This window comes from Cynoglossus semilaevis, chromosome 7 (genome assembly GCF_000523025.1).
Source record: "Cynoglossus semilaevis isolate Cse_v1.0 chromosome 7, Cse_v1.0, whole genome shotgun sequence".
NCBI classification, from domain to species: domain Eukaryota; kingdom Metazoa; phylum Chordata; class Actinopteri; order Pleuronectiformes; family Cynoglossidae; genus Cynoglossus; species Cynoglossus semilaevis.
The window spans coordinates 6,229,133-6,245,190 of record NC_024313.1 but is presented as its reverse complement, the minus strand read 5'-3'; the positions used below and the strand labels follow the sequence as shown (position 1 = coordinate 6,245,190).

Sequence of the window (16,058 nt, the reverse complement as noted above, 5' to 3'; positions counted from 1 at the left end):
AAGTGTTTTATGCGCCTCCATCAGAGTATGGCAGGTATTACACCACTGTGACAAAAGTTGTTTTTTCATCCTTTGACTTTTTTTAACCAAGCTATTTTGTGGCTAACTCTTAGCTTTTTTTATTGTGCAAATCGTGGACCAGACTGTAATTATTTTATGCAATTGTAGCTAAATTTTTTTTTGTGGCCATTTTGGACGAAGAGAAAGAATTCCCTTTGGGAAACTAAGGCCGTCAAAGAAAGTGATGTAAAAGACAGGAAACCTGATCTCTTTCCCCGTCCTGTCTGTCAGAATTACCCCCCGAGTGTTATTACAGTGATGAATCTGCCCCTCTGTGGACAACATTTGCACCCCTCCCTCCCTCCCTTTGTTAAAACATCTCCGCAGCGACCACCAAACTAACCAGATGCCACAGAGATACAGTTCATTCTCCGACTCTCAGGAGACAAATCCAAGTCTTCCGTTTTGAAACCCCGTTTCTCAGGCGTCTTCCTGAAGTGTCAGCCCGGCTCCTCTGCTCCTCCTCTCCAACCATCCCTGCAGCCCACAGACAGAGGGACAGCTGTGGGGAAAGAGAGGGAGAGAGGAGGAGCAGGGCCACAAGGAGGACGAAGAAGAGAGGGAAGTGTGAAGACAAGAGTCCCTAGAGAGACGTCGCTGGTGCTCCACAGATCCAAGTCACCGCCTGCATGCCAATGAGGAGATTCCCCTGCAGGGGCAGCAGGAGGGGCTGCTGCTGCTGCTGCTGCTGCTGCTGCTGCTGACACTGTACCACCACAGTCCCTGAAGGCCACACTGCAGCTCCACACAACAGAGCTCAGCACTGGATACTGCAGTGTCATTTTCCTATCAGTCTTTTACACAATGACAATAAACTACAGTTCAACTATTTTACCCCAGAAGGTCAACATGGAGGCTCTGCTCCACCATGATGACAGCACAAAAATGTCATGTCACTGAGGACACTTCACAAATGATTCATCCAAGTCCATATAAAAAAAGGGTAAGGATATTTTTATGGTAGTAAAGGGGCTTCACAAATGATTTGTCCAAATCCATATAAAAAAAGGGTTAGGATATTTTTATGGTAGTAAAGGGGAAAATAATTTAATCAAAATTAATAAAATATCACTTCATACTTGTCAATCCAATCATTTTAATTATGTCCAAATTCTATTCCTTTTTCTTTGAAATATGGATTTCAGTCTCTTTTTGGCTCCATTTCAATCCCTTGATTCAAGATACAAATTAAGATTTTTTTTAAATGTTCCAACACCGTCATACAGTCCTGATCCAGCATCAGTGTTAATAAGCTGTGTAACCACCACCATCACTCACTCCCCTACTCCACCCTGGAGAAGAATTAATAACTAATTATGTGGGGTCACTCGTCCAGATGGCGCCATCAGCTGGTCCCACCGTCTGAACCTCACCTCCAACCAGAAACCCCTGACCCCGCCGTCCACACAGAGGCTGGGGCCCAGGCCCGCGCCGGGATGGAAGCAGACGTACGTGGAGGTTTTGGGCTTGACATAAAGCAGCAGATAAGGGGGGATGAGCCGGGCGTGTCCGACTCAGCTCCATGAATACAAGGCTCCCTGCTGGGAGCCTGATCTCCACGGTCATGATTCTGTTATTACACGCTGTGATGGACAGATGGCTCCGAGTGTGCGAGCAGCAAAAGCATTCGCACACATTCAACACACGCCAGGATGGAACGCACCAGTGGACACAACCTGATACTCCCCGTCCTTGTCTCATTAGCGGGCTATAGAAACATAAGGACATAATAGAGGGGAATTAAGTGGCCGTGTGGATGTCAAAGGCTGGGGACGTGGCAGAGGAGCAGGACGAGGGGCTAACAAGCTGACGCTGCGAGCTCCCCCTCAGCTCTGAGCGGTGATTAGTGTTCAGGACAGGACTGACGGGTAAAAGACAAGTCCTCAGAGACAGGAGGGACACTTAAACAAAACTGACAACAGAGGAACAGCTCAGAGGCGGTGCAGTCGGAAAATCATCTATACAACAATACCTTGGAACACTTTTGAAGTCCGGTGGTACAGAGAAGATTATATTGACCTGATTATATTAACCAATCACATTGAAATGTTTTTAATTAAATGTTGAACGTCTTTAAATGTAAAATGTTCTTTGGTTGAATTTTTATCACTTGTAGCACCAAAAGTATTGTTTCTTTATTCTTCTGCTAACTCAAACCTAAAAGTTAGTAGCTATGGTTTTCTGAACACTAGATCGACTTTAAAAGTTAGTTATGGTTTTCTGAACACTAGATCGACTTTTTTTTTTAAAAGTTTTAGCCTCATCAACAGTTTTTAATCCCTTTAGGAACGATAATTAAAACACCCTTCATATTTTTAGCGAGCTCGGCATGTGATTTTTATTCTACTATGAATGTTTTTTTTTCTTTTTGGCTAATTAAACTTTTCTCCCATTACATTATCTTATAGCTTATATTTGGTCAAATGTTCAGTCGATTCTTTACTTATAATGTATTATTATTGTTTTGGCTAATGTTGTTTAGCCATTTTTCTCTATTTTTGGCTAAAGTATTAACATATTAACTATTCTTTGAGTATCTTCTCAATTACTCTATGCAGTCATTGTTATGTGAATGTATTCCTGGCTAACCAATAGCATGCTTAGTCTAGTATTTGCCTGTTTAACTTTTAATTATCCCCTGGCTGGACGTTTTCCCATCAGCCTTTGCCAAAACTAATTATTTTGCAGGGGCTTTAGTGAATCGTAGGAGCAAAGTTTAGATTTGAAGATGGAAATATCTGCCTGCTTATTCCTTGTAGCTTTTCAACACATCTACAGCTCCGTCCTTTCTCTCCCTCATCCGTCTTCCTAAGCTGCAGCTTTTCCATGTGTGGACTAAAAAGTCCTTTTACAATTTGTCACACAGAAGCCTCCTAAACTCTTGGGCAAACAGTGAACTCCAGAAAAGCTCCGCCGTGGAAGGCTGCAGGGCCAAATCCCATCTCTGCTCCGTATTTGAGCAGACAAAGCAGCTAAGAAGTGACCAAACAAAGACACCTTAAAAGGGGATTTGAGGAGTTTAACCACATCTGATTCTTCTGCCACTGATTTCTTTCTCCTTCACTAAAGACTTTTTTTTAGTGTTTGGTGGGCGAATTCCGTAACAGAACGACAGCGTTATTTAAATGAACGGAAGAAGTTAGACTGTTGGCTACCACACACTCAATTACAGTAACCAACCTGACACGTGTTGCACAGCCGTAATTACTCATGAAAAGGTTCATCATCATCATTACGCCATTAGTTTCTGGCATTCTGGTGCTAAGTGCTTAACAAGATTAGGCTGCCAGTCACGTTTTCCCTCTCAGTGTCGCAGACAATGGGCGACTTCAGCAGCTGCCTGCTGTTTGCTGTGGTTTCCTGATGATGAAGTCTCAGTATCAGCACCACCCGGTCACACCGGCGCTGCTGAAAGTCCGCTGCCACTTTACTAGGTGTAAGTAACAGGAAATAACACCTAGTTATTAATATTAATGATAAAGACGGACAATGCATCATTTCTTCATGTCGCAACTAATTCTGACCTCATTCTCAGAGCACTGATGTTTTAATAATATTGTTTGGTTTTTTACATACATATTTAGAACTTTTTGTAATTCTTTCTAATTTCATTCTTTATCCATTTTACTAACAGTATATGTGCTTGTAATTCTTTCTAATTTCATCCTTTATCCATTTTACTAACAGTATATGTTTTACATGTTTTACACAAACATAGTAAATATAAACAAAAATAAATATTCAGTGGTGCCTAGAAGCTATCCACAGACAAAGGTCGACTGAAAGACAGACATATAAAGACAAGACGAGCTAGAAATCATTGGCCATAAAAAACCTTTCCCTGGACCCCAGTGGCCCAAGGGCCAGATTTTGGACATCCCTAATAGAAAATCAACTGCCAGGGAACAATTGTTACAGAACAGTTTCAAAGCTGGTTTCAACGTACGACATCAACCAATGAAGACATTTAAGAATATTGTCCAAGTCAAAACACGAGAGAATATGAAATATCAGACTTCTGTGTCTCAGGACGACACCAGAATGTGAAAATCAGAAGCAGAGATTACGAAACTGTTAGTGTTGTGAAACATCTGGCCTGAATTTTTCCCCCACAAACAGAGGAAAGAGATATTGCATAAAACAACAGTCTAAAATACCAGCAAAAAAAAAAGCTTTAATTTAATCTGAGACAGAGTTTGAACACATGTTGACCAGTACTACAGTCCTGTCGCCGCGTTACAGCAGCGATCACGTGACCCTGACCTCTTCTGAGCTCCATCTGGTAGCACTTCTCAGATCTTTTTGAAGAACCAGAGAAATCAGCCCATCATCTCCTCACAACACGACCTCCTGCAGTGTAAACACACACTCGTGCAGTGTGTGCACATGTGACGTGCACCTGCACTGACGCAGCCAGGACACACACATTTACAGCAATTAAGGCCATACAGTACGTTTAGCTAACTTTAGCTAGCTGTGCTAACTGTGAACAAGCCACTGATCATTCTGCTAACGCAGCTGTTTGGGTTTGAACTTTAGCTTAATTTCATTTGAAGTGACTTTTCTTCACTTTTAGCTGATTATTGATGCTAATTACATTTTTAAGTTTTTTTGCTCACATGTTGTTTTTGATTACTGGCTAGTTTTACCATTAAAAATAATTTTATTCTAGGCTAATCTTAGCAACTCTTGCACATTCTTTGCTAATTAGCAATTTCTTTATGAACGTTTTGTTTCTATTTTAACAGTAAAGTGCAAGCTTATTTTTTTCAGCTCACTTCCTGCTCATCTGCTTTTTCTGACAACATCTTTTCTTTCTTCTACTGCCATATTTTGTGCTTATTGGACACATTTCCTATTTATTAAAACTTTCTTGGCCCAAGGACAAATGACCTGGGCTGCGACCGAAGAACCAACCAATCATCTCCCTACAATACAACAACCTGCACACACACACACACACACACACGCAGACTTTCCTCAGCAGGAGTGTGATGTCATTACAGCTCTCTAAGGCCCCCGATTAGCCAGTGCTCTGTAATCACTCTGCTGATATATTAGTACAATGCATTGATTGGCCCATAATCCAATCACTCGCCTGTTATTGATCTTTTATGGAGCGCCCTCCCCCAGACAATAAAGCTGCAGCCACAGACTGCGGGTCAATATTGCGCAAAGGGGGAGAGAAGTCTCCTTGCAGCTAATTGGCTTATGACATAATCCAAACATTTTGTTTTCTCCACACCAGCAGAGATCAATCCAGAGCTGAGCTGCTGCGTCCAAATCAATGGCCTCCAAACACACGTCAGGAGTCGAGGAGAACATTCACCTTCTCTCAGCCAGGCTCGGTGCTGAGGCCTCTGTAGAACGTTTGAGAACGTGTTCTATTCTACCTTCAACTGTCCCTTACCCTTTAGCAGTTTCTTTTTTTGGCCATTTGCCATTTCTGCAACACAGAAACAAATTATGGATATAATTTTTAGGTTTTTTTTTTATATAATAGTTTTGCTGACAGTGAGCTACTTCGGGGCTAACCTTTAGCTATATTTTGACGACTTCATTTGCCTCACTTAAAACTGACAAACCTCTTATTAATTTGGAGCTTTTCTTAAAAAATAGTTACTTGTGTTAAGTCTTAAATTTTATAAACAACAATTTTTTATGTTTTTTAAATTAAGGAAAATAAAAAGGAAAGTAATAAATTGAAAAATTGAATAAAAATATTAAGGCAGCTTTAGAAGCCAACTGTAAATTTAAAAAAAAACTTTCTTTCACTCTTTCTCTTTCATACATTTCTCTCCCATGATCTGTCTTACCTCCCTCTCCCTCTTTGCTCTTCTTTCACTTTCACCTCCCTCCCCCTCCCCCTCCTCCCTCTCCACTCAGTCCACAGCTCTCGACTGATGTTGGGTTGCCAGATATGTTTCTGCTTACAGGGAGCCCACATCTGACACCCAGCTGTGTGGGCCGTGTGCTGCAAAGGCAGCTGCTGGTCATAAATCACCCGAGCTGGAGGAGCTCTGGCACTCCTTCTGTCAGCCGTGAAACAAAGATGTAGAGGTAGCGGGGGGTCAGAGGTAGCCAACCTGGCTAACAACAGGAGACCCAGCAGCACCTCTGTGGCGCTGGCACTCCACAGAGTATCAAAGTGTACAGTGACAGTGGCTGACTCGCCCGGAGGGCTACAAATATATATGTAACCGCGCTGAGAGCGGAGAAGTATGCTGTATGACGGTATGCAAACAATTATGGTTAAACCTGGCGTACAGTTTGTGAGGTCGGAGGTCAGAGGACGCACGACCCCGTGGCTGAGTTACTGTAGCTGCAGAAATTCAAATAAATTCTGTCAAAACAAAGAGGAAGTGCTTCGCTGCAAGACATGAAAGCACTTTAAAAACGCACGACAAAAACAGGTGTGTGGTTAACTTCACCAACATCAACTTTAACATAGATTTTATATCATATACAGTATATTTAATATTCATTTTCATGCTATTTTTATATAATAGCTAATTCAAAGGCTCCATGCAAATATTCAGTTGTTTTTAAAAATCAAAGGGTAATTCTTTTTTTGCTATTTTTGATACATTTTTGAATAACTTTACTCCATTACTTATTTTCTTAGGTAACTGGATAGTTAATTTCATTTCTTGTTATTTATTTAGTTAATTAGTCCAGGGCTACAATTTACAATTTTACAATTTTGAAAGATTATAAATTATATCTAATCTAAAAACAAAATAAAATAAAAATTCCTAAAGGGAATTTCCGACAGATTAATGAAGTTCTATCTAATCTAAAAGTGTCCTCAGGTCAAACATATAAAAGTGAACCAGCGATAATCTTTCCCCATTTTTTGTAGGGTTAGTGAAGGCGTTTTTTTTTTTTTTTTGGGGGGGGGGGGTCTTTTACCTGATATATAAAACCTATAGTATGAAATATCAACAGCGACGTAGACGTTCACAGTATCCTGAGGATGTAACTAATCTGAAACTTTTAAACCCCAGTTTCTCTCCTTAAGTTTTAGCCCCAACACTTGATGTTAGAATGTAGAAAACACACGGCCATCTGTGAGCAGGGATCAGATCTGACGACATCCACTGAAACTATCACGTTACACCTCTCCGTTCCTTCAAAGTCCCTCAGAGGTTGTTGACACTACAGCCTTCACAATACAGTCACGGTGATTTGGATAATGAATTGGGTTTTCTTTTACAGGACACCAAACCTCAGGATAGAGAGGGAGGAAGGAGGGAGGAAGAGAGAGGAACGGGAGAAAATGTTGTGGAAGGCAGTGGTTCTCTGCAGCTGTATACGTCCACGTTTCTTTGTTGTTGGTTTTTTTTTATAATTTCCTCATTTCTTAGTTCTGCTGAATTGCTGTAACATTCACCAGGAAGAAAACATTTTTTTTTAAATGTCCATCTCCTTCTCTGTGGCACAAAGCCAATCAACAGACAGGAAATAGCGGAACACAAGATGTCGGCGGAGGAAAGGGCACTCAGAGAAGAGAGCGGATTACAAAAGGGTAAAAGAGGAAGAGGAGGATGACAAAAGAGAAGGAGGGAGGACGGAGCGAGAGGAGACTTCTTTGCCCTTTGGTGTGCAGCGAGGTGCGATCGATGGCGCTGTAATGAGCCTGGTATTAGCTGGGCTGCAGAGGGACAGGAGCAGGGCAGAGGGAGGGCGATGGGGGAAGGGAAGAGCCAGGATTTGATTCCCAACAGCAAACATCGCCGTAGCTGCAGACGACAGAACCAACACCTGAGAACACCTATTAAAGACACATGACCCCGTGCTCAGCTAATGATGAAACGCTGCCCTCCACAAACACACACCCTCACACACACACACACACACACAGAGCATCCTACAGCAGAAAGACATCAACAAAGTGTCTCAAAGAAGTTCCATCAAGGGAGGGGTGGGTGTGGGGGGGAGTGAACATTAGCCAGCAGAGCTTTTATTAAATCTGATCATTCACTGGTTCTGTTTGTAAAGACTCCAGTTGAACTGGATCACAATCCAAACACATGACTTCTCAAACTAGAATTTTACTCCGAAAACTCTATTTCAAAGAAATCCCAGAATATTCAGAGGAGAGCTAAAAAAAAGCAAATAAAGACATGAAGGAAGCCAAAGACATCTACAGTTCACTGAACGCATTTTACAAACAGCTTTACAAGTCTTAAAATAAAAATAAAATGAGGCTGCACAAAAATCATTTTTTTTGTTTTGACAATAAACCCAATAACTGCTAAATGTTAGCTAATAATTAGACAAGACTGCTGCTAAAAGCTAAACCTTCATGTTATAACACAGCAAACTTTTTCAGGGGTCCACAGGGCTGCAGGGGTCGGACCACCAGCAGGCTCCAGGCGTAACACCACCCAGTCCCACACTCCATCAGTACTGACATCACCACTGACAAAGGAACACAGTGATTCACTACTGTTTCTGTGACTGTTTATCTTCCCATTTCCAGTTATTGCTCTCATGACCAACTGCCACCCCATCTCTGCCAGGCAGCCCCTAAGCCAACGCCATCAGCCCCATCACCCAAAGTGGGCTCAGAGGGGAAAACCAGGGCCTAATCCTGACGAAGAAAAGGAGCACACTCAACATCAGCTCTCCTTTTGGATACAGATACACATTGGCAATTTGTATTAGAAAGATAGGAGACGGGGGATTGTCTTTGGTTGGTTAAGAGAGGGAGAGAGAAGAGGGAGCAGCAGGCAGAAGTGGGGGGACGGGGGGGGGATCACCATCAGGTACACTCAAAGCCAATCTGTCGCCTCGTCAATAGCCTCATTCTGCTGAGTGTCATGTCGGGGTGCCGTCGTGCCACGCTCTATCCCCAGCAATCCAGGCAGGCACAAGCCGAGGGGACGCAGAGAGGAGAGGGCCACGTCTGGGTCCCTTCAATGGAGGGATCAAAGCGGGGTTAGAGGGATGAAGCCCACAACAGTCGACACACACACCAGGCAAATATACTTGATGAGTGTATTAGTGCCACTGCAGGACAGAAGAATAATGTTTTAGTTCTTGATGCAACTCCTCATTTAAACTGTTCCCATAGAAGGGGAGAGTGTAATGTATAAAAAACTTGATAGTTGGCAGTATGGCAGATGAAAGAATGTTTAACACTGTCTGTAAAAGTACAAAAAAGGACAGGAGTGTATTAGAGGTCAGGTGGGGTCAAGTCACTGGAGAAGAAAAAAAATTGGTTCAACAATGTTGCACACACAAATACACACTCTTAAGTCTGAGAAAACATATTTATAAAAACCAAGAAAATCAGAAGCAACACAGATATTTGTTTTAAAATGTCGACCCGAATGACATGAAATAAAAAGATTCAAGTAAAAACCAAGGACCACATCAAAAAATTCAAGGTGCCATGATCGGCCCCAGACCCACACTTTAGACTTGCCCTGGCTCGTGGACACATGACACACTGGTGTTAACCGCTCCCTTATATCTTCACGACTGATATGAAACGTTCCCAGGAAAGAAACAAACAGGTCTCTACCCTCGCCCTGACCTTGTCCCTAAGCAGGAAAAAACGAGAGGAAAACCAAAAGTTTTTCGTCATGAATATCAGTTTTCATGTTTGTGGTTCTGTGGAAGCTGCGATGGTGACCAAGAAGTTCAAAGTGGGGTGAAGATACCCCTGGAACGGAGGGGTTTGGAGGTGGGAGTGTTCGACTCACAGGTCAGGCCTCGTAAATTAACCTGGAAATAGGACTGTCTGCTGGAAATGGGGGAGTGGGGTGGGGGGGTAGTTTGTGCATTCAGCACTTTACAGAAAACAAACAAATGAAGGATTTTTTTTTGCAGTTTAAATGTAATCTAATTCCATTTTACTCCACGTTGGCTTTTTTCTTGTGAGTTTTCCCGACTTTTATTCCCAGCCCTCCACCCCTGCAACCCCGTCTCCCCCTCCCCTCCACTCACCTCACATTCCTGATCGCTGCTTCAGCCTCTCGGTCTCATCGGTTGGTTATAGGCATGGAGGATGTCGTCCGTCATGCGGGGTCACCAGTCTGGTTGGAATTCTCTCTGTCAGGGTTGTCAGCGCGTGAGGTGAAGTCCCCGGGGAAACAAAGCCAACAGAGGGAGTGAACTCCAAACGCTGGTTTCCATCCAGTGTTGAAGAGTGTGTTCTCTGTTTAACACAGGTGTGTCCTGCACCTGCATGTGCACAAATCACAAGTCAAAACTACTGTTTCCAGTCAAGATGGTACGCTGGTTTCAACTTAAAGAATCTACTGTTAAAACATCCATAAAATTTAGTAATAAAGTTGGAACGAGGCGGCTAAAGCTAACAGGACAAACTGGAAAAGATGCAGAGGCTGTAGCTACTGGATGTCAGTCCAGTCAAACTTAACATCATCCTCCAAAACCCCATGGTGACAGGAAACAAACTGCAGTGTCACCGTTTGTCCAGTGGCTCAGGCACAAGTAAAAACTAAAGTAAAAAAACAGTAAAAGGTCAAAGGGTCGTCTTTCACAGCAGTTCACAACCTGTCGAGTTTGTACAACTGTTGTTAAGTTAAAAAAAATGGACAGATTGTAATCACTAAAACGTGTTAAAATATGTCTCAGACATGTGTCTCAGACGTCTACACATCTTTGACAAATGATATTATTGTATTTCTGACTGAGTTCTGAGCTGTGTTACATTTATAAGATCCGATGTCTGACCCTCGAAAATAAATCATTTTGATTTTTGAAATAACGCTTTAATTAACAGGAGGTATTAAAAGCTATAAAGCACAAAATAATCAACAAATAATAAATTAAGCGGCTGTGGAAATTGTAGTTCACTGCCAGCCATCTGGAACAGAAGAAGATTTGATTTGTCAACACAACTGTTTGTCTACAGTTGGTGTAAAAACTGTAAAACACAGCAAATGAGTGTAGGAACTGAGCAAAATGCAGTTCATAGCCAGTTACCTGGTCAAGATTCTTGACCCTAAAAAATACAAATCTAAATCCAGCAAAGTATTAAATCCTAAAAGCTTTTTGAAATATTGATGCGTTTAAGAAGACTCCACCAAATAACAGATTTTATGCATTAGTGCTTTTCTTTCTTCCTTTTTTTTTTTAGAAACGCACGCACATTTTTTAAAGTGCAGTTTTGTCAAATTTGACTGTGTTGAAGCCTGTGGACCTCGGTGTGATTCAACAGTCAAGACAACAGAGAAAATATCAAGTGTCCTGCAGATGAAAAAAGAAAAAACCCCACGTTTTTAATAGTTTCATTTTTCCTTCCCGGCTCCTTCATCAAACTTCCATTATCTTTGAACAGGATTAATTGTTTCTGCAGGAAGCTCATTCAAAGTCCAACATGCGCGGAACTGCTGAAGTCATTTCCATTCTCCTACTTCTGACCTAATCACCATATCTTATTATCATTCACATGAAAACACTAATTACAAAGGCAGGGTGAACCTGATTTATGCTAATGGAAACGTGAATATGCGAGGGATGCATTAATCTAGAGTATAGGACCCTGCGCTGGTGTTAACTGTGATTAGCATGTGATTACCATAGCATGGCTCCGATCTACTGGAAGCCTCTGATGTGCTGCTGCTGAAAATCTCTTCATTCAGCAGAAGGGAATGAGATTGTGACTCTTCAAGGTGGCAGCGAGGAAATAACACTGAATGGTGCAAAATGAACAATTTGGATTGTTTTCCTCTGCAGAAAGATGTAATTAGCAGGTAGCAGGCAGATTTCTGTTTACCGAGGACTGAGGCGACGAGGAAGTAAAGAATGGAGGCTGGAGTGTCAATTGTAATTTAGAGGATTTGGAGGAGAGAAAGTGGGCTGTTAGTCAGAGAGAGGAATGGTCACATCTATCAAATTACTGAGAAACAAGTTTCATTTGTTTGTTTTCATCAGTCTGACAATTTCTGCTTCCACTCAAACACAGTGGTAACGCCGCCTTTTTACTTATAACATATTTGCTGCACTATAAACAAAATATTCTTCAGATTTTAACAAATAATTATGAGCAAGGGTCTTGACTTTCTCTCCAGGCCAAGGACCCCAAACTGAAGGTGAGAGATATTTAAATAATATATTCATATATTAATATTTCTATCTTAAAGGCTATAAGTGAGAGGCTAAGAGTGATTTTATAATTTAATTGACTAAACAACCAAAAATGACATGACCCCCTGCAGTAGTTTTGTGGAACTCCTACAGGCCACGAACCCTCCGTTGACAAGCTCTAATTTAAATTTATTTAAAGTAGTTTTTCTGTGGCAAAAACAAAATTTTATTATCTCAACAGATTGTATTCTATGAGATTATATATGAGTTAATTTATTTTTTTAAATGTATTTATTTGTTATGCTCTCTTGTAGGTAGGTATATGTTCAATGCTGTAAAGACTTTAGGGCATTGGAACAATGTTTATAGCACCCCCTAGAGGGCTGTGATGGGGAGGAGGTGATATGTTTTGTCCTAAATTCCTGCACATTCCAACTTCAGATGCATCAAAAAAGTTGAAATGTTCTGTTGAAGAATCTGCCAAAAGTCTTCAGCAAATACTCTGGAGTGTCACAGGGGGAGAGTTGACCCTCTGGTATTTCATATTACTGAATCCCTCCCACCCCTCCGTGCTGCGTAGACCTGCAGGCCTTTTGTGTGCTTTGTATTACACTGTATCTTCGGTGGAGGCAGACGACTAGCTGAGGAGGAGAGATTCTCAAACAAGCCTGTAATTTGCAGTGAGATTCTAAGTTATTCCAGCTCCTGCAGCTCAGCAGTGGCTGACCCTTTCCCCTTCTGTCTGCTAAGAGGCCTACAGGGAGGAATCAGCCCAAATTACCTTTATTGATCCAGAGAGACAGGTGAATACAAAGCAGGTCTGCCTTCGCCTTATCTTTCATCCAGCATTTTCATCACTCTCTCCCCTCCCTGCCTCCAGGAGGAGGTGATGAAACAGAAAGAGAAAAAAACCCAACAGACTGTTTATGTGAGAGGAGCTGTTTTAAATGCAGCCACAGGTTACTGTATCTGCCATTGCAGTCATTTACTGTTTGCATGCAGTTGGCTGTGATTAAAACCCACTCCGTCGCTGCTCGTCTTTCACGCAGAGGCAGCAGAACGAGCAGGGACGGCCTAGCCTGTGTTTTTCTGCCTCCAATCCACCGTTGTCCTTCGCCCCGGCATACAAATCAGTGCAGCAGTGGAAAAGATACTCCATTAGGTCCAACTCAGAGTTAAATCAATGCGTGACTTATCAAATGAAATAGGGGATTATGAGGTAATCACCTGGCAAACGCTGCTGAAATTGTAATTATCTCCACTGCACACATCTCAGAGAGAGGAGACCAAACTAACTATTTAAGTGGAGGGTTGAGATAACAAGGAGTAGAAAAGCACAACAGCTATATCTCTGAGACTGAGACGGAATCTTTATGTGCCGACGGGGAGCAGGAGGAGCAGGAGGAGCAGGAGGAGCAGCAACACTGTGCCTCTGCCTCCACTGATGAAACATGTTATGGGATTCACTGACTGACTCACGTCTAACACTGTTATCCCACCTGTTTGTGCTGCAGCATCACACAGACACACCAACACAGTACTAAGAGTACATATTAAAGTATTAAAGGTTTTCTGATAAGATTAAATGCAAGAAAAACATTAAAATTTAATGTAAATAAATAGATTTAAATTACAATATACAGATTAATATTCTTGTGAAATACAGCATTATTTAGCTGGTTATTCTACTGTCAAAATATTAGAAAAATGACAAAAAAGTCCACAGATGTTATTTTTAGCTACTCCTGGAATGAACAAAAAACCCACATGTTTGAGAAAGTAAACATTGAAAGATTTAATTTTCTTTTTAAGAAATAACATTAAAATATCTATTGTACTTCAAAGGTACTGCCTACTACTAAGAGTTAAAAAGGCAACAACAATTAAATATGCAATACACTTAAAAAGGAAAATAAGATAGTGTAGATTTATATTTTTACTTTGAAATCTTTTTTACTGTATTTAATACTTTGACGTTTATTAGTTATTATAAACCAGGACTTGTTCCTGGTAGTTCCATAGACGCAACACTGACCCCTAGTGGCTTCGTTTTGCAAAGCTGCATGCTCAGACGCCAGGCGAAAAGTGTTTTTCCATATTTGGCTAACTTACGCCATCTACTGCTCTGGTGTCGTAAATGTGATTATTGTGACGTTAAATTTGTAACAGGTGTCTCTTAATAAACCGTGTTAAAATGAAAAAACAAAACAAAAAACGTCTTATTGATCTGTTCCATTGTATTTGAAGCTATATTCGTGAGGTAAAACTACTGTGAACAACTAACAGACACCGGAGGCTAAATGTTTGGGTCACATTTATATTCATTTTATATTATCGATAAAATTGAAAGACGAAAATCTGTCAGTGCACTAATTAAAATTTAATTCACATTGTGTTTACGAAACATTATTCTTATTACATATATTTTATAACATAAAACACTACTTACTCTGGCGTCAGTGATCAGCTCATGAAGAACACGGATGTAAACCAATAGTATTTCCGGTCCGTGTTTACCTTTTGACCGTGTTTATCTTTGATAAGATGTACAGTACCTAGGCAGGAGTACAGCGTCCCCTTTGGTTTAAGGTTGAACTACAGCTGGAGAATCCATAAAAAAACAAACAAAAACAAAAAAACAACAAAAAAACAAATTAAATAACACGACAGATATGAAACTTAAAGGACGTTCGTCGAACGTTTCAAGATATAACTGTTATTGTGATACAATCTGATTTACGTTGCTAATCAATGTGTTCTTTTTTCTTTCTCTGTTTCCATTTGGCCTGGTAGTTAAGGATCTATGAAGATATTTTTTGAAGCACAAAACAATATGTCGAGATCGGCCGAGATGTATTATTATTAATATAACTATATATATATATATATGTTTTATTTATTTAAAGGCGGTCCTAACATCCAGACACAGACTGATACATGACCTGGTGATTCCTCTGATAACCTTTTCAGTCCTGGTCTGAACTTTCCCAAGGTTTTGACCCAACTTGTTAAGTGTCACTGACTCAGGTGTGAATCCTGCTCACCTCCAGGGTCAAACTGTAACACCGTGTGTGAACTAATGAACTTTTCTGCTCAGCTTTTAAGTCAAGAGACAAAAACAACCAAATCGTTTCTGATATTAATATAAAGGTATATATAAAAATCTACACCTCTGTTAAATTACAAGGAGCGTGGAAATGAAAACTAGGTGTTTGATTAAGTGACATGTTTAATAATTTACTTACTTTTCATTTCAAACATACTGAGACAAACCAACAGGGGGAGTTGACAAATACAGAAAACAAACCACGATGCTGGTTCCAAAACTGTTACCATTTAGAAATGAATAAAACAGTGAAAACCTCGGTTGCCCTGACGACCAGGTCTGTGACTGTGACTAGGAGAGGTGTGACTGTGGGAAGGCACTGAGTCAGGCTGAGGCTCAGCTCAGATAAGTCACACTCCACCACCTCCTCTGGTGTCTGGGTTCACACCATCTGCCCCGGTCAAAGATCACATGGTCAGGTCAGGTCTACTGTTGATAAATAAATAAATGGTTGAATAGTTGTTAGTGTGGAATTTAAATAATTATAATATTTTGGCGTGTACTCTGAACGTCCACTATTTATATTCCTACTACACTGAGCTGTGTGGAACAGTAAAAAGAAAGAGCACATCCAGTCTAATCTAATCTAATCTAATCTGATCTAATTTAATTTAATCTAATCACACCTTACAAACATATCATTAGGCAACAGGGGATTGAACCTGTTCTTCCAGTATTTTCACACTTAACCACCTAGTATCTTTGAGGTATAGTGATTATAAACTTGTAGCTGAGAAGACTTATTTTTACTTGCTGATATTGTAACTCAGTTCATAACTTGTGTAGAAACATTATTTTTAATGGACATGATCTTGTTTCCAACAATGAT

The 16,058-nt window shown here is 40.8% G+C and overlaps 1 long non-coding RNA gene across 5 annotated transcripts in view; it reads right to left on the bottom strand.

Moving 5' to 3' along the window:
• The window catches only part of LOC112487225 (uncharacterized), a 30,743-nt gene extending 16,091 nt beyond the window's left edge, over positions 1-14,652 (bottom strand). For 4 of the 5 annotated variants that reach the window (XR_003050125.1, XR_003050124.1, XR_003050127.1 and 1 more), the window contains exons 1-2: positions 14,573-14,652; positions 10,018-10,254 (exon numbers count right to left, since the gene is read on the bottom strand). This is a non-coding gene — a long non-coding RNA (uncharacterized LOC112487225). Of the gene's footprint in view, positions 1-9,027; positions 9,861-10,017; positions 10,255-14,572 lie in introns of those variants that run through there. The other variant, XR_003050126.1, reaches the window with a different exon arrangement.
• Positions 14,653-16,058: the final 1,406 nt, after the last annotated feature.